Genomic DNA, 18,146 nt, shown 5'->3' with positions numbered 1-18,146 from the left:
AATGAAAAGGCCACTGAAGCATCTTATATGTTTTAAGTTTTCGTAAGTTACTATTGATGGCTATCAACCACATAAAAAGAATCTCTTGGGGTAATCCCCCTGTCTTTCTTAAAAAAAATTTGTCTTGAGACAAATGTGAGAAAGCACTGTGGATTATTCCCGGTAGTGAATGGTGCATTTCTTGCTATGACCTCATAAGGAACCATTGTTAGGGAACTTCATGCACCTGTAGGAGTCCATGGTTGGCCCTAAGGTTTTTGGTTCTTTTACCCAGGAAGCTGAGTTTTGGTGACCTGAGGGATGTTGACCACAGTTAGCTTTTTTCCTGTTTGGCTTTTTGTCTTTTTTTTGTTTGTTCTTTTTATTTTTTTTCTTTAAAATTATTTCCTTTTTTAAAAAAAAATTATTTTACTTTCATTTGTCCTCATTCTTTTTTCTTTATTTTTCTTTTATTTTTCAAGTCTCTTATTTTTTTCTTTTTTATGTTTTTCTATGTTTTTCTTTTTTATTGATTTAAAATTTTTTAGTATTGTTAGTATTATTAGTGTAGTTAGCAAGTTACAATGCTGCAGGGTTTTGCACCATCTGTACTAATGAAGACATTCGTATTGACAGCAGCTTCTTATGACTATTGGCCAGGCAGCTTCACCAAGGTCATGTTGACTCAGCATATTATGGGACAAAGGTGGCTGTGAATATCATTAATAGATTCCGGCAGAGATTTTCTAGCCTCCAGAGACTATTCCTTGAAGTCTGAAACATGAAGGTCTCGAATTATCCTAATAATGTGAAACTGTTTGACATGATCTTGATCCAGGACCATTCTACCTGGTCAGGGTGTCTACTAGTGGAGGAGAGATATTTGATTACTTGGTGGACCATGGCTACATGAGAAAGAGGCTTGTAGCACATTTTCTAGACAGTGTCCATGTACAGTGCTACCACCAGAAGAGTGTTGTCCACAGGGACTTAGAGCCAGAGAACTTGCTTTTTGTTGTTGACCTTAATGTCGAGGTTGTGGACTTTGGCTTTGGTAATGTGTTCACCATCGTGAATGCATAAGCTGAATACCTCTTGTGGCAGACCTCCTTATTCTCTGGAATTTTTTTGGAGTCATAATTATGATGCCCCCTAGGTGGATATTTGGAGCATTGGAATCATCCTTTTTTTATTATGGTCACCAGTTTCCTACATTTTGAGGGATTGGAATTCAAAGACCTGTGGGCTTAGGTATTGGATGGAATATATGACTTTTTAAAATGTCCATAGAGAGTGAAAGCCTGCTTAAGAAATTCCTGATCTACAACCACAGTGACAGAGACATTTTAGAGGAAATTATGAGGGATTCATGGATAGACATGGGCCCTGAAGAGGAACTGAGGCCTTCCATTGAGCCACTCCCTGACTACAAGGATCCCTGGCAGCCTGAGTCGATGCTGTCCATGGGCTACAAATGGGAAGAGATCCACGACTCAGTGATGGGCTTGAGGCATGAAGAATTAAAGACCATCTGCTGGCTTTGGACTACTAAGACACCCCAGCTGGAGGGCACTCTGTCACTGTGAAGTCCCTGCCTACGGCTGATCCCAAGAACAGTGTTGTCTTTTCCCATCCCGTGTGGTGGAGACAAGTGTCTCTGTCAACCTAAGCAGCAGAGTGCTGTCATTCCCACCTTTACTTTGTTCTCTAAGACAGAAAATCAGTGGCATGAGGACCAGGAGCCTGTGTGGAAGGCCAGCAGAACAGCCAAGGTGACTGTAAGTCCCAACCTGGTCAGGAGATGAAGACTACCATTTGAACAAAACTCTCCCACATTGTCCCTCTCGTCTTCTCATTCCCCCTACAATGCCAGCAATGGTGGTGGAGCCCTAGGTGGATCCAACTTTCTCCAGCTGTATGCATGTGGCCTGGCCACCTCAGGGGACTTTGTCCAGTGGAGGATGGAAGTGTGCCAAGTGCTGTGGGGTCTGTCTGTTGGGTTCAAGCTATCTGGCATTTTTAAGGCATTCAAAACCATTGTGGCAAAAATAACTGTGATGCTGCAATTTATGGGATTTCCAGGGGCCCCCTGTGGAGTGAAGAGGCCAGTCTCTCTACTCACACCTGGTGAAACTTCAGAGACTAGACTGTACCTGGAACCTTCCTCCTTTCTCCTTCTCCTCTCCCTCCATTCTTCTGTGTTTGTGGGGAGGGGAGGTGGTTTTGTAAAATAAACACTATTAAATATTAACGGGTAAGCATTTAATATCTTCTTGATTTGCTTTTGATGATGGACTATGGGAGGTGATTACTGATTTGAACGGATCTCGTGTGTGTTTGTCTTAGTGTAGCATTGTCACTGCCTTGAGCAGATTGTATAATGGTATTAACACTAAAGTGACAGTAGCATTTACTGTTTTCAAAGACTTTCTCTGCCTTTCTAATTCATTTTAGCTACAGATCCCCATTTAGCTAATTGGCAAGTGAATGCTGAGGGAGGGTAAGCAGCTTGATGATAACGTGGAGCAGGTGAGGGCAGAGATCATGTCCTGAGCTAGTGTTCTCTACTAGGTGCTCTGTGGCTCCCATGGGCCAGATGTGGGGCCAGGAAACTCCCAGGTTTTGACATCCTTTTGAGTTTTGTTATACTTATCTCTTAAATGAATAATTCAGTCATATGAGGGATGAGACAACCAGCCATTTTGTATAGCACTTTTCAGAGCTTCTTGTGAATTAATTTGTCTGCAGTCCTTGAAGCAGGACATGGTCCTGAGTACAAATTCTTCCTTGAAAATGTGAAAGAAGAATGAAACTGTCCAGAGTGCTAGAAGCACTAAGGGGGGTATAGAACCCTATTTATAGGAGGGATGGTGTCTTGTAGGCCCTTTGGCATGAAGTTGGCCACCTTGGTGTGACAGCTTTTGAAGGGGCCTCATCCAGATCTTCTTCTCTTCTCCTGCCTCACATTAAATCCTTACGAGCTAGAGAGCAAACGTGGACTGATGACTTCAGGCTGAATATCTGTTGTATATTTTAAGTTCACTTGTTGAGTTGGAAGAGCCTCTCTCCCTAGCCCAATCCTTTTCTATTAATGTACTAAGTAATGTATGCAAGTACTTAATGTTTTGACTCCTGAGGGGATGTTAGAAGCCATAATAATATTATCAATAATATTTGTCAAACAAATGTATATATTGGGCAGCTACCATGTGCCCCAATAGTACAGGAGGTAGAGAGGTGAGCTCACATCTCCATGCCCAGGGTTCAGCCACAGTGGCAGACCGTCTGAGCTGCAGTGTGCTTCTGTCCTCTCAGACCATCCCCAGGCATTTAGGGTGGGACCTGAGCTGCTTCTGGTCAGACTGCTTAGTGAGGCCACTGAAGAATTAAGGAAAGTCCCTGGATTGAAAATTTAGTGGTAGGTTTTTGGTGTGTCCTTTTCCTAAGGTGCAATCTTTTTTGGCATGGACCTTCTTGAATATGACTGGCATGGTGCCTGGCACATAACAGCATTCACCAAATAATGTTTTTCTCTTTTCTCTGCAATGTAGATACAAAAAAAAAGAAGTCCAGGGTATTTCAGAAGAGAGCTAGAGCACTGTGTATAGCTGAGATGTATCAGGAATGTTTTCCGGATGAGGCTGATATGAGACAAGAATTAAAGCATAGGGTCGTTCATTTATTCACCTGATGCTATAGTCTACCTAGCATATTTCAAGTGTTGCTGTGAAATGAGAATATAACAGTCACAAATTACAAACACAGGTGTTTGCAATCTGGTGAGTCAGACAAATGTTCATTAAATAATCATGTAAATAAACATAAATTTACATGGGAAGCAACCTAAATATCCCATGGGAAAATGATGAAATAAATTGTAATTTGTTTTTTTGACTTAATATAATGTAGCCATTGATAATGTTTCAACAACTTGTAAAATGATTGCAGTAACTTACGTTGGGTATTTAAAAAGGGAGATATAAGATAGTCTCTACTTTTTTTTTAATGTTTATTTTTGACAGAGAGAGAGAGAGAGAGAGCGAGCGAGCGAGCATGAGCGGGGGAGGGGCAGAGAGAGAGGGAGACACAGAATCTGAAGCAGGCTCTAGGCTCTGAGCTGTCAGCACAGAGCCTGATGCAGGGCTCGAACTCACAGACCGTGAGATCATGACCTGAGCCTAAGTCAGAGGCTCCACCGACTGAGCCACCTAGTCGCCCCAGTATAGTCCCTACTTTGTAAAAACAATACATGTTTGCCTATGCATAGGAAAGCTGATTATACAACACATTGAACAGTGGGTATTCCTAGTGATATCATTGTGGAGCATAGAGCATGTTCTCATTAAAAAGGACTGTTGTTGCCAGAAAGTGAGCAGATTGGTTTTTCCATTGTTTGAATTCACAATTAGATGATTTGCATGCTTTAAATGAGGAACTAAAGCTTTAACTGGTATTCTTTCTTGGTTGTTTTGGTTTGGTTTTGACAGTGAGGGGGGAAGTAAGCTAAAATGTCACTGAGGACTCCTGCTGAGTGGGTTTTGGTGGAAACTGTCTTCTAGTGCTTTCCCTGGAGATGTGAGGTCCAGGAACGGAGTCTCTCTCAGTGCTACCCCTGCAGGACTCACCTTCCTTGGTCTGCTGTGGGTCTTGCTTTGCTTTGGGTTTTGTCTCTATTGGAAGATAAAAAAAATTTGTATCCAGAGGGCAAGTCCCAGAAATGCTTCCAGAGATGATGGTGGGAGTTTGATTTCCTTTGTTATTAGTCAGTATTTGGGTTGTTTTGGGTTAATTCCATTATTTTATATGCGAAAGCTTCCATCTTCTCTAATCCCTATCAGAAATTATTATTTTGTTGGAAAGTTGGGGTATTACTACTTTTATTAGCTTAAGACAACAATAATTCTGTGTTTCTAAATGGGTCTTTTGTTTTGCTTTGTTTTGTTTTTTAAAGCATCTGTGTGTTTTTTAGTTGAAAATTAAAAGTATGATAGAGGTACTGATGATATACTCACAGGATTAGATTATGGCATATAATTTAATTATCATAAGATGTGAAAATTCTAGAAAGTTTTCCTCTGATTTGTAATGTTTTCCTTGTAACGAAATTTTTTCTTTATGTTCTATTATTTCAAACACCTCCTGAGTCATTAAAGTGATGTAGTTCTGATGGATAGAATAGCATTTCTGCAACCTTCCGTGCCATCTTGGATTTGCCTTGCTCTGCACAATAGAGGTACCAAGGCTTGGCCTTATGAGGGTAGAGTTCTTTTTCTATAATGGTTTAAGAGATGGTCAAAAGACCTCCTGCTGCTTTTCTTATACGCAAAATTACATAAGTAGCAAGTTATACTTTTAAGTCTTACAGACTTTTCATCATGAGTCTCTGTTGAAATATGAACATCTAGGATGGAGAGCAGCGGTCATCCAGAATCTTGCCGGGATTTCCTGTCAGTCACCCGGAGGACAGAGCGGAATGACCAGGCTGGGGAAGGTCTCGTTACTGCTGGGCCTTAGGGAGGAGCAGGCAAGAAGCTCCTCACCGAGGACTTCGCACGGCTGACTCTGGTTCTGCAGTGACAGCAGCTCCTATTGTACCGGGCTGTGAAATTATTCAGAAAAGAGTAGGGATAATGCATATACATTTTACTTGCTTGAAACTAATAGGCGACTTCCTTCTGGGATTTGCTCTCTATGCCAATAATTTATAATCTGTTCTACTTTCTCTTCCCTTACCTGCCAATCACTGCTCTTTTTAGTGGTAACCACAGGGAAGAAACTAGGATTTTCTACCAAGGTGTGTGTTACAGCTCCTTTCCACTGTTGTGTGAACACACGGGCCCTCTCACCTCTCAGACAGACATCATCCCTTCCCGTTCTTAGTTCTTGGGCTGCTACTCGCACGTTTTGTGAACATACTGGTGAAGGAGCAGTTGAGCCATTTTGGTGGAGCGAATTTCCATTGACCAGTGTATGAGGAGGGCACGCTCAGGGACCCCAAACATAGGTATATGATACACTGCGTGCAAACAGTGCTAGAGGAAACCTAGCTGTTTCTCTAACAAGTCAGCGTGACGAATGATGGAATCTACCTTTCCTCTGTCTCTCTGGGCTTGGCTCGTGGCCCCCGAGGTGCAGTCAGTCCTGCTTCTGGGAGGACGGGTGCTAAGGTTGCCGCGTGCCGTTGACAGGGAGTCAGACTGACTTTCCACCGAGAATGGACCACAGGCAGATTTCCTGTGTCACTTCCCTGCCTCCTCAGACTGTCATGTGGAGAGACATGCCATTCTGCTGCAGGAAGGTATTTGTTAGAAGCCCCTGCAAACATCTGGTTCCTTGTACCTCCCATGCATCCCGCAGGTGCAGATTGCGAGAAATCTGAGCATTGTTCAAAAATGGCTTTTACTTTTAAAATGTTTCTTTTAATTTTGTCTAGTCTTTTTATATTGAAAAGAGTGTTTCTCTGTTGCTTTTCTATTCCCTAGATATATGGCATATCAGTTCCTCTGGCTATTTCATCCCCCTGTAAGCTGGCAGCTCTGGTGGGTATTTTAAAGTCTGTAGGGCTTTTTTTTTCCTTTTGACAAAGGGGAGAGGAATTGCTGGCATACTGCGTGCCAGAGCGCTGAAGCAAATCTATTTCCAGCTTGAATATAGCAGCTAAAGAAATTTCCAGATTGGTGCATTATTTATTTTTCTTCCCTGATGCTAAGTCTCATAATGGGTATGCCGAGTGCGGTCCTCTTTGTCATTCAGCAGCGGTCAGGGATTGGCATGATTGCACCTGCTTCTTTCTGCCTCCCTGGGCGGGCACCTGTTTCAGCGATGTCCAGCCTCCAAACTTCAGGAGCAAGGGATCCCTAAGTTGCTGAAGAATAGGAGCCACAAGCATTTCTGGTGGTTTATCAGATGTAGCATAATTTTCCAGCTCAAACAACAGGTTCTTAAAACCAAGTATCAGAAATAGTTTGCATGTACTTGCAGTCTAGCCATGAAAAAATTTCCCACTTGTTTAGGAAGGCAGTATGATTTTTACTCAGTGATCAAATTTTTCAAATGTTTTTTTTAATCACCATGAAAAAGAATGATTTGTAAATGACTATGTCTAATGCATGCAATGTATGTGATGGACAAATTAGTTACAAAAGAATCATTACTGTAGTATTAAAAATGGGAAGCATTGTCAGTTTAAAAACACAGTAGTTTAATAAGAATATGGGAACCTTTTAAACGCCACTAAAAATAAATGAGTGTAAAAGGATACATTTTGAAGCATTAATTGGGAAATTTGAAAATAACATTCCTAATACCTAATGTTAGGGAGGAAGTGTTGAGGTGCATTCACAGGTACAGTGTTTTTATTAGGCTGTGTGTCTATATGGTTTTACAACGTAGAATATGCATACACATTATTTGCTCTGAAAATTACCTATCTTACCCTTATATGACTGGAGCAACTCCAAAGGTGGTTGGTCAGGCTCCTTTAGTTTGGCATTATTTCAAGTGACCATCAGTGGAGCGTTTACTCTGCCGTGTAACTCCCTGTAATCAGGACTTAAGCTGAGCCTCAGGGCAAGCCCAAGTCACTGTAGGGAAATTTATTCTAGACAGAGTGATCACAGATTCTAGGGCAGGGCCCTGACATGTTCTCAGGAGGAACACTTTTCATTTCCCTCAATTGTTAGCATTTGGCACAGGACCATCCTGGTGAGTCTTCAGAGGAAGCCTTGCCCGCATGACTGCTGACCCCAGGGCTCCAATGGCTGCTTTGAGGTCCTCCTGGAGGTCCTTATCAAGGACAGGCCAGGTTTCCCCCCTCTCCTAACTGGCACCAACAGGGACTAGAGATTGGCCAGGCTTGGGGCTGCTGAGCAAATTGCCAGGTTCCTCCCTTTTCACTCCTTTTCTGCCACCTTTGTTAAGGCTTTGTGTTCTGGGGTCAATGGCCTTGTCACTCTTCTCTCTCTAGAAACTTGGGTACAGAACATAGCCACATGGGAGACCCCAAGTGAGCCACACGGCACAGTGTTTGCTCTGAGCATCACTGCGTCTCCACCTGCAAGTGCCGTCGGATGCTCAGAGTTGGGGAGCATGCAGTTGGGGTGTGGACTGTTCTTTCCCAAGAGGCAGTATTTTGTTATCAGTGACTTATTGATAGACCTTTTATGTTAATTTACATGTCAGCCTCATAACTATCTGTAGATACTCTTCTATGAATTTAACTAGTTAGTGCAGCTGGCCACTATGGTAGCCAGACCTGGTATTAAGGGCATTACACACAGGAAATACTGACAAGACTGAAAACAGAGTCATGAAAATGGTAAATCAGCCCAGGCCCCTCACAGATGCACCTGCTCCTTAACCTGGTTCCTTATGCTGGGGTGATAGTGCATTTAACATTCCCGAGGGAGGGGCACCTGGACGGCTCAGTTGGTCAAGTGTCTGACTTTGGCTCAGGTCGTGATCTCACGGTTCTTGAGTTTGAGCCCCGCATCAGGCTCTGTGCTGACAGCTCAGAGCCTGGAGCTTACTTCAGATTCTGGGTCTCTGTCTCTCTCTGCCCCTCCCCTGCTCTCACTCTGTCTCTCTCAAAAGTAAATAATAAACGTTTAAAAATTTGTAACACTGTCAAGGGAGATTGTGGCTTTCTAGTGTTCAGCTGAGTTAACCCCCACCCTGGAAAAACAAGGAAGGAAAAAAAATTTTTTTTACTTTCTTTCTTTTAATCAGCACTGTACTAATGGTGCCAGTTATTATTTCACAGTTTTTGCATTATTTGATATGAAATCTCCATAGTTTGTGAAGCTGGTTGGTGAAGAGAAGAACACAGAAAAGATCACGTTGTGGACGGTGAAGATCACCCGTAGGGTTTGCAGTGTGCAGCCTGCGTCCCTGCATGCCGTTTAGCTCTGAGTTGACCTTTTCCTCCTTTTCTCCTTTCTTACTTTTCATTCTGGCGTCAGCCTGCAGTCTGCCTCACTTGAGAATAGAAAACTGGGAGGACGGGCAGGGGACAGCTACACCTGCACCACCCCTTTACTTGTGTTGATTCTTTATGGGCGTTGATACTATTCTGGGCTTTACTGAAACATACTGACTCCTGGTTTGTACATCTGATTTTTAGTAGCAGACTGGGAAATTTTATCCCCCTCAGAGATCAGGCAGGGTATAGAACGGATTTGTTCTTAAATGGTAAAAAGAGTCTTTCAGATTCATGCTGGTCTTTGCAAATCACCTAAAAATAGTGATCTTAGTATTGTTAGATCTTAAAATAACTAAACGTGTAACTTTTATTTTTGTTGCTGGTAAATGAGACTTCCATTTTTACTACATTTCAGGATAGGCCAGAATTAAATATCTCCTTCTCCTCAAGTTATAAGAAAATAAATTGGGAAGAGTCTACCTATCATTATGTAGGAAATTACTTTAATTATAGCAGGAGGCTGCTTAGTCTTTCTCACTTACATCCTTTACCGTCCGTCCACTGTGAGCTTAGATATTTGAGAAATTGGTCTAGAGAATAATAGTGTGGTTTTGCAGAGTGGTCCTTTTGCTCTGTTAGTTTCGAGCATGAATGATGTGAAGGTAGGATGCCCCCCTCTTTATCATTAGGATCCCGTGTTAGCCTCTTCATTGGCAATATCATGTTATGAAACATTAACATCTTAGGATTCAGGAGCCCCAGGTTCTGACTGAGCTGTGTTCTGAAGAACTCCCATAGGACTGTGGGGGAATGTCTGCCTCGATTTCCTAAGCCAGGCACTCTGGTCTGTCACATCTCTGTCTACAGGTGTTGATTACTCTTACTTTGTCATTTTGAAGTGTAAATGATGGTAGAATATTTTAGGTGTCTTGGTGCCTTCTATTTTATTCCTTTTGGCTTTTAAGTTATGACATGCATTTTGTTAGGAATTATCTTGTAATAAGAACAATTCAGTAAGTTCTTAGTTGTTGTAAGAACAGCTTCTGAGCCATTTCAGTTGTGAACACCTTACACTGCAGCTCCGAGGCTTAGAATGATGAGCCCAGTTCTGTGTTTTAAACAGCTCTTCTTTCCCCACTACTGTTTCTTTTATAAACCTTACCTCTTGTGGTGGAGGGCAGCCATGGTCAAATTCACCATTCCTGGCCTTGAACTGAGGGAGTGTCTTGTCAGAGAAGTTGGAGGGAACACCTCTGGTGCTACTTCCTTCAGGGCTGCAAGATCAGAGCACACCTTTGCAAAATGGTCCTGCTTTATGTGTGCGAAGATTTTGGGGTAATAGAGTGCCATGTTTCAGCTACACCATAGCCTCATGGATTTTCACACACTCTTCGTAAACCTTGTTGCTTTAAAACATGTGGGGCTGCCATCCAACTTGTAATGAAGTTGATAGAATGTATTTCTTTTGTAAATTGAAGTCAACCACCTGGTGCAGTATTTTTAAAATTTGATAGCCTATTGATTTCCACAATCATTCATGTGCGTTACGTTATTCAGTTTCTCCACACATTAGAATGATGGTTCAAAATCAAGAATGTGAGTGAACAACAACAAAAAGCAAAAAGAATGTGAGTGAAATCTATAGTGAACTCACCGTTGTTTCTTGACTGTAATTTTTGTCCTTCCATGTTTGATGTGCCTGTGAGCTGACTTCACTCATAAAATTTTGATACCAAATGTGTCCTTTGCTTGTTCCTCCCCCACCCCCCATATTAAACACTTTTCTAGCTCTTCAGATACTGACTGTGTATCCTACAATTAAATTTGGTTCTGTTCTAGCTACCCAGATTTAGCTCAGTCCCCACAGGGAGAGGACTCAATCCCACCAGACCCCCACCTCCCCCCAACCCCTGTAGATGTTGGTCACCTTTCCAGGTTGCTACCCATGCTTCTCACCAACCAGCTTGAATCTTAGGTTCCCATTAACCCCCTCCTCAGATTCAATAATTTGCTAGATTGGCTCACAGAACCCAGGAAATCGCCTTACTTACTATTACTGCCTTATTATAAAAGATACAACTGAGGAACAGCTAAATGGAAGAGAAGCATAGTAGAGTGGATGGCGACAGTAGAGTGTTGGGCAGCACATTTCAGAGCGTGCCATCTTCTAACACCTAAGTGTATTCACTAACTTTGAATGTTTTCTGAACCCCAGTTGGGGATTAAAAAATATTTTTTAATGTTTGTTTATTTTTCATATATATATGTGTGTGTGTGTGTGTGTGTGTGTGTGTGTGTATGTGTATGTGTAGAGAGACAGAGACAGAGAGACAGCACAAGTGGGGGAAGGGCAGGGAGACAGGGAGGCACAGAATCTGAATCAGGCTCCAGGCTCTGAGCTGTCAGCACAGACCCTGATGCAGGGCTTGAACCTATGATCCATGAAATCATGACCTGAGCCGAAGTCAGAAGCTTAACCAGTTGAGCCATCTAGGCACCCCTTTTTTAATTTTAATGTTTGTTTATTTTTGAGAGTGAGGGATTTTTTTAATGGGTGTTTTATTATGTAAGTATAATTACAACAAATATAGGGATATTATGTATTAGGAAAAAAATCAGAAATGTGGCATCAAAGAAATTTCATGTTCATTAACAGACCCTTTTGGATTATGCCTCCAGTCTCCCCTAGAGATATAGTCATTCCTTCTATTCTCTTGGGTAGATTTGGCTGTTTGCTACCAGTATTTATGCAAGTATTTATTTGAACATACCTTGTAACTTCTAGAAGACCTTGCAAATGTTTGCATTATTGTAGTAGACGTTTGGTCAATATTTGTTGATTTATAATCTTATCCCAAATATTTTTTAGACTTCCATCTTACGAACTCTGAAGTTTCTAGGCTTTATACTTAGATAGTCTTCAGATAAAAGATTTCATTATCTCTCTTATTTTGCTTGGCTGAATTCACCATGGTCTTTCTCACTTATGTTTATAGACTAATGAATTTTAGTTTTAAAATGCTTTGTATTTAGATATTCGTAATGAGAGATTCACCAGATCCCTGTTTCACATCTTCTAGGAGCATTGAAATGTCACTGCTTCCCCCGTGTCCAGCCTGCCGTGTTATACTTGTTATACCTCTTGGGACTCTATGGCCACACGGAAGGGCTCAAAAAATAGTGTTCTGGTGGCTGGGATTTTCTCTTATCTGACCCCAAAGCTTATTCATCTCTATTTCTCTTTGGAATGTTAGGACCAGTAATGGAATATTAAGGGTTAGATACAAGGAAGGAGATAGATATAAAGAGGACTAGGGATTAGCTGGCCTAGGATGCACAGTATGGTTGTTAATGGGTCATAGTAGGGTTGAGTCTAAAGGAACCGTGAGATCAAAATTTACAGAATTGGACCATGAAACCAGATGTGGGAAATATTCTGAAATGATCAAGGCAAATTTCAGAGAATGCTGCTTCTTAGGGCCTAGTACCCATCTGTCTATAATCATTGGTCTTAAGGGAGGTATTACTCTGAATCCATAGTCTGACATTACCTATGTAATTTATGACCTCAGAGAGGATTTGTGTGAGGAGTATCTATGATTTAGTGAAACTAATCTACAATTTTTCCAGCCCTTATGTACCAGCTACTCCGAAATGACTTTAAATACATTACTTCATTTAGTTTTCACAGAAACTCTATGAAATGGATTTCTTCATTCCCATTTTTTATAAAAGACACTAGAACCCTGGGAGGTCACATGATTTGCTCACATTCCAGGTTAGATTTAGAGAGTCCTGGAGCCAGGATTGAAACCCAGGACTGTGTCACTCTGGCGATTTGTGATGGATACTGATCACCTAGTATGTAGCAGGCACTGGGCCAGGTACTGGAAATACAAAGATAAATTCAACTGTGCTCACTTCAAGGAAGACAACATATCATCTACATCAGAATGCTAAGGAGATTCCAAAATGACTTAATTAAAAGCACTGCATAAATGCATGTCATTCTATTAGCTTGGCAATGGTTTCCTGCCAATATATGAGTGCTGAGAATCAATAGGAAGAAGTATATGGTTATAAAAAAACGAGCAGAGCTATAGAAAGGCTAATTGAAAGCATGGAATGTTAAGAAACTCACAGATTTATTTATGTGAAGTTTGGAAGATGCTATTCTAGCAGTTTCTGGCTAGTTTTGATGATTGATGATATCCCTAAAGTAGCTGAGCTACTCAGATTAACTTAAGTGGCTTTATTTAAAACCCTGCTTTCTCGGAGATCCTTACTTTTAATGCACCCAGAGGTATATACCTGTGTTATGTAGGGTATAAGCTATTTTCGAATCAGAGGAAATGGAGAAAACAAGGTCAATATCACATGGTTTCAACACTGTTCATCAGTATATTACCCATGATATTGTGCCAGTGCAGTTATGAGAATATGGGAAGGGCAAGTGGGGTGAATGCTCATGTGGGAAGATGATTAGACTTAGACAATGGATGAATTACATTAAAAACATATTGGTTCAGTATTAAGGACTATAAAAGAACAGATACTAGGAATTTGCTTTTATTTAGCAAAATGAATAATTCTTAGGTTTATAGATCAAATCAAGAATGTTTTGCTAATACTGACTTTTTTATATGACCTTGGATTTATTCAGAATGCTTTCTTTTTGTATTGGTAATTTCTAAAATGTACCATTCTTCTTTTTGAATTGTCTGGATATTCTTTATCACCATTACTTTTTTTTACTGCTTTCATGGAATTATGTCAGTGAAATTAGAGGAAACTAAAAGATGTGCTTAGGAGCAGTCAGTATTTAAGTGGTTCTATACATTTTGAATTTTTTTTTTTTTTCAACGTTTTTTTTTTTATTTTATTTTTGGGACAGAGAGAGACAGAGCATGAACGGGGGAGGGGCAGAGAGACAGGGAGACACAGAATCGGAAACAGGCTCCAGGCTCCGAGCCATCAGCCCAGAGCCTGATGCGGGGCTCGAACTCACGGACCGCGAGATCGTGACCTGGCTGAAGTCGGACGCTTAACCGACTGCGCCACCCAGGCGCCCCGGTTCTATACATTTTGGTTTTACTTGAAATAGGCAAGAAGATAAGAAAAAGAAATGCGTGTAAAGCTCACTCATTGTGTGTGAGACACCCAGCTAGATTCTATGTGTAGATTCTGTGTGTGTGTGTTTGTGTGTGTGTATGTTTAAATATCATCTATACCCATACAGATATATAGATCTCATTTCATAGCATTTATTACCATTTTTCAGATGAGGTTTTGTGATATTAAATGACTTGCTAGTTAAGGTGGGTGTAGATTTGAACCCAGGACTTTTACTTTCAAAACCCCTGTTTTGCTGGAGTTTGCTGCTGATTTGAAATGACTGAATTGCCGTTATCAGCAAGATTATAAAACACAGAGTGATGAAGTTATAGCATCAGGTTTGATTTACTTTTATTTTGATCAACATGATCATGTTAAGATATTTTGAAGAGAGTCCTATAGTGAAATCTGTAAAATGTGTAAGGAAAGTCCTGCCTCACTAGGTTTTGAACCTTGTTTAAAGGATATAATCACCTGGAACCTTTCTGAATTGCTGGTCTCCATTTATTGTTGAATTTTAGAAGTTGTTTTCGGCCAATGTTACTTGTAAAACTGTTGTTTGGCTTTTGTTTGGCTTCCTGTGTCTGACTGGCCTGTTGGTATTTCGAGCAATCCCTAGCCAGATATTAGACCAGTAGCATACAACATTTAAGTATTTGTTGTAACTTTGAACTCTGATTTGACTTTTCTTGTATGTATACCATCTGCTGCCTTTTCTCTATACTTTTTTGGCTGTCTGAACTTGACTTATTATGGAATAACCAGTTGGAGTCTCACCTCTTCCACGAATGCATTACCAGGCATTGTCTGCATTTGCTGTTCCTCCTCATGTACATCTGCAGGACCTGATGGCTCTTCTTCTGTTAATCATGTGTTCTTTTATAAGCGTATTTCTGTGTTTCACTGTGAATACTGTGATGTTCCAGCTTCATATATTTTAAACTCTTTGATTTCATGGATGGTGATTTTTTATTTTATTATTTATTTATATTTATTTATTTTTTATATAATTTATTATCAAATTGGTTTCCATACAACACTCAGTGCTCATCCCTACAGGTGCCCTCCTCAATGCTCATCACCCACTTTCCCTTCTCCACCCCCATCAACCCTCAGTTTGTTCTCTGTATTTAAGAGTCTCTTATGGTTTGCCTCCTTTCTTCTCTGTAACTTTTTTCTTTTCCCCCCTTCCATGGTCTTCTGTTAAGCCATGCTTATCCTGTGGTAATGTGGAACCCTCGTCCTTTGCCATCTATCTCTATATTAAGATTAGGGTCTGATATTGCTCTTTTATGATTTTTATGATGATGTAATGATTTCTCTGAAGTCGATGGACCTAAATTTGGTTTCTAAGTCATGTGACCATTTGTTGCCATTTGACCTGTGAGAACAGTGGTTCCCTGGCATATGTGACTGTACTCTAGTAAGATGTATTTGTCCAAAATTGCTACCTCCAAATCAGTGTCCTCACTTCATGGGTTTTTGCTGTTTTAAGTGACTCATACGTTTATAAGTTCCATTTCCATTTCAATTCTGCCCCCATCTTATCCTTTGTTATAACCTAGGCCAGAAAGGGAAACAAGTACTCTCCTAGAAACTGTATAGAGGGCAAGTAGGAATGACAAATCAACAGATGCCAGAGAAAGACCCATAGTTAACCAGCAGGATAATCATGTGCAGGTGTTTTGTGTTGACATTTCTTCTTAAGAGTGTTAAGCTTTCTGATTTGCTAGACTCTATCTATTTATAAATGTGTTTTTTTTTTCCTTTGTGTCTTGACTTACATACTGATGTTTTTTTTTGACCAGTATTGAAATTTAGAATTGATTTAATTAAATGAACAGATATCATTCAGATAAAAGATTTCAAACTGTTTCTTCTGAGCAAATATTCTTAGGTAAAACTAAACATGTTATGAACAATTAGTGATTATAATGTAAATCCTTTTTAAAAATACTTTAGCAATGGAGAAAAAAATTACTTTAGCAATGCTATTAGGTGAAATAAAATTACATCAAGTGATTCATTGTGTAGAAATATCATGAATGAGTTTTTCACTATTACTTCTACAGGTTAAGTTTGGGAGAAATTGTATGTAATTAGAGAACGTAATATTTATCAAAGTAGAAAGTAAAACAAATTAACATTTGATATGCAAACAATAACCTTGTTTTTATTTAGTTGTACTGTCAAATAGTAAGCATTAGTGCTTATGTGTACAACAAGCCTAGTAGATAGTGGATATTTGTGCATTCAACTCCATTCTTTTTATAGCCTTGGGGCAGGCATTTTACGTTTTACAGAGACAAGAGGGACGAGATTTTATTGTTCACACTGTGCTGTACCTCAGAGGTGCTACCCCCACTAGTGCAAACTTGGAGAAACACTGCACCTATTTCTTCTGCACAGAGCTCTGGTATGACAATATGAAAAATTACAGAGGCTTAAATGTATTTGAACCATTAATTTTCAACTTTTTTTTCCGATTGTGTTTTATTTTTATTTTTCACATACTGTCTCCTTTGGGATTAAAACAGACTAAAAGGTAAGGTTGCTTTTTGTAAGAAAGCTCAGAGTGGAGGAAAAAAATCTTAGTTCTAAATATATCACTCTAGAGTTTTAAAATAAGACGGTTTTTTCTCCGGAAGAACAAAGACATGGAAGGCTGATGGTTTTTTAAAAGTCTCAGAGACTTTACTTCATACCGGTGTAACTGAAAGCTGAGTCTTTTCAAGCTCTTCCTAGGATCAAAGATATTTCTTCACATATGTGGGAACTCATAACTCTATGGGCAAATAAACTATTTTCAAAAGCCCAGATTTGTTTTTGAAATAAAATGTATGCTTTTGTTTTCCAGATCTATGTTTAAAATGATGTAAACAACTATTTATATGGCATAGAATGTTGAAAAGACCATCAGCATTTCAAAGAGCTTACATTCTGTCCCAGAGCCCTAGTAAATAGTGGCTGGCTGTGTCATTCACTGCAGAGATTTTCCCCATTTTCTTTTTTAAACTTTCAAATTTTCTGATGGTTACAAACATCAGCAGTCTTAAATTTTCATATGGTCAAACTTATGTGTCTTCCATTCATTTATTTCATTTACTTCTTTTGTATAACAGTCATTCTTAACCCCAGATCAGTTAAAAAATTACCAATATTTCTTCTGTTTTTGTTTGTTTTCTTTTGTTTTTAAATATAGAACTCTACAGAACTCTCTACAGTCTGTTTTGGCATATGATGTGAAGATGAGTTCATTTTTGTCCCAAATAGTCAGTTTCTTAACACTATGTCTTATGGAATTTGTTTCTACATTGATTTGTGAGGATCTATATTAAGTTTTAAAATTCCTCAGAATCTGTTTGCTATGTCAGGTCTTTTGCCATTTTAAAAAAAATGTTTATTTATTTTGAGAGAGAGCATGATCAGGGGAGGGGCAGAGAGAGAGAATCCCAAGCAGGCTCTGTGCTGGCAGCACAGAGCCCAGTGTGGGGCTCAATCCCATGAACCACAAGATCATGACCTGAGCCGAAATCAAGAGTCAGATGCTCAGCTAACTGAGCCACTCAGGTGCCCCTCTTGCGAGTTTTCATTGTTCCTTTTTTCTTATTTATTTTTCAAAAAATGGCTAGCTTCTGTCACTTGTTTAATTTTTCAAATGAACTTAGGTGTATTTCAAGACCTTTTTTTAAATTTTTTTTTTTTTAACGTTTATTCATTTTTGAGAGACAGAGAGAGACTGAGCATGAGCTGGGAAGGGGCAGAGAGAGGGAGACACAGAATCCGAAGCAGGCTTCAGGCTCTGAGCTGTCAGCACACAGCCGGATGCGGGGCTCAAACCCACGAACTGTGTAAGATCATGACCTGAGCCGAAGTCGGACACCCAACCGACTAAGCTACCCAGGTGCACCTCAAGTCCTCTTAACTTTCCCCTCACACCCCAGAGAAATTTCTGTTAGAAATTACATCAAAATAATTTGGATAGAGCTGGCATTTTTATATTATTCAATCTTCCCATTCAACATATATCTCTTTCTATTTATTTGATCTTCTTTCATGGCTTTTGGTAAATTTTTGTAATTTGCTTCATATAGGCCTTTTTATATGCAGTAGTTCCTCCCCTAGTTCTGGG

The 18,146-nt window shown here is 39.9% G+C and overlaps 1 protein-coding gene across 21 annotated transcripts in view; it reads left to right on the top strand.

The window, feature by feature from the left end:
• The window catches only part of FARS2 (phenylalanyl-tRNA synthetase 2, mitochondrial), a 632,301-nt gene that overhangs the window by 75,848 nt on the left and 538,307 nt on the right, over positions 1-18,146 (top strand). For 13 of the 21 annotated variants that reach the window (XR_009262822.1, XM_058733127.1, XM_058733132.1 and 10 more), the window contains exon 3: positions 16,525-16,559. The exons of 6 other annotated variants lie outside the window; for them this stretch is intronic. The gene's annotated coding sequence lies outside the window, so the exon portion shown is untranslated. Of the gene's footprint in view, positions 1-6,496; positions 6,519-16,520; positions 16,560-18,146 lie in introns of those variants that run through there. 2 more of the 21 variants (XM_058733114.1, XM_058733116.1) reach the window with 2 other exon arrangements.

Source organism: Neofelis nebulosa, chromosome 6 (assembly GCF_028018385.1).
Source record: "Neofelis nebulosa isolate mNeoNeb1 chromosome 6, mNeoNeb1.pri, whole genome shotgun sequence".
Classification (NCBI taxonomy): domain Eukaryota; kingdom Metazoa; phylum Chordata; class Mammalia; order Carnivora; family Felidae; genus Neofelis; species Neofelis nebulosa.
Note: the sequence above shows the minus strand (reverse complement) of the source record. Positions and strands in the feature narration are given on the sequence as shown.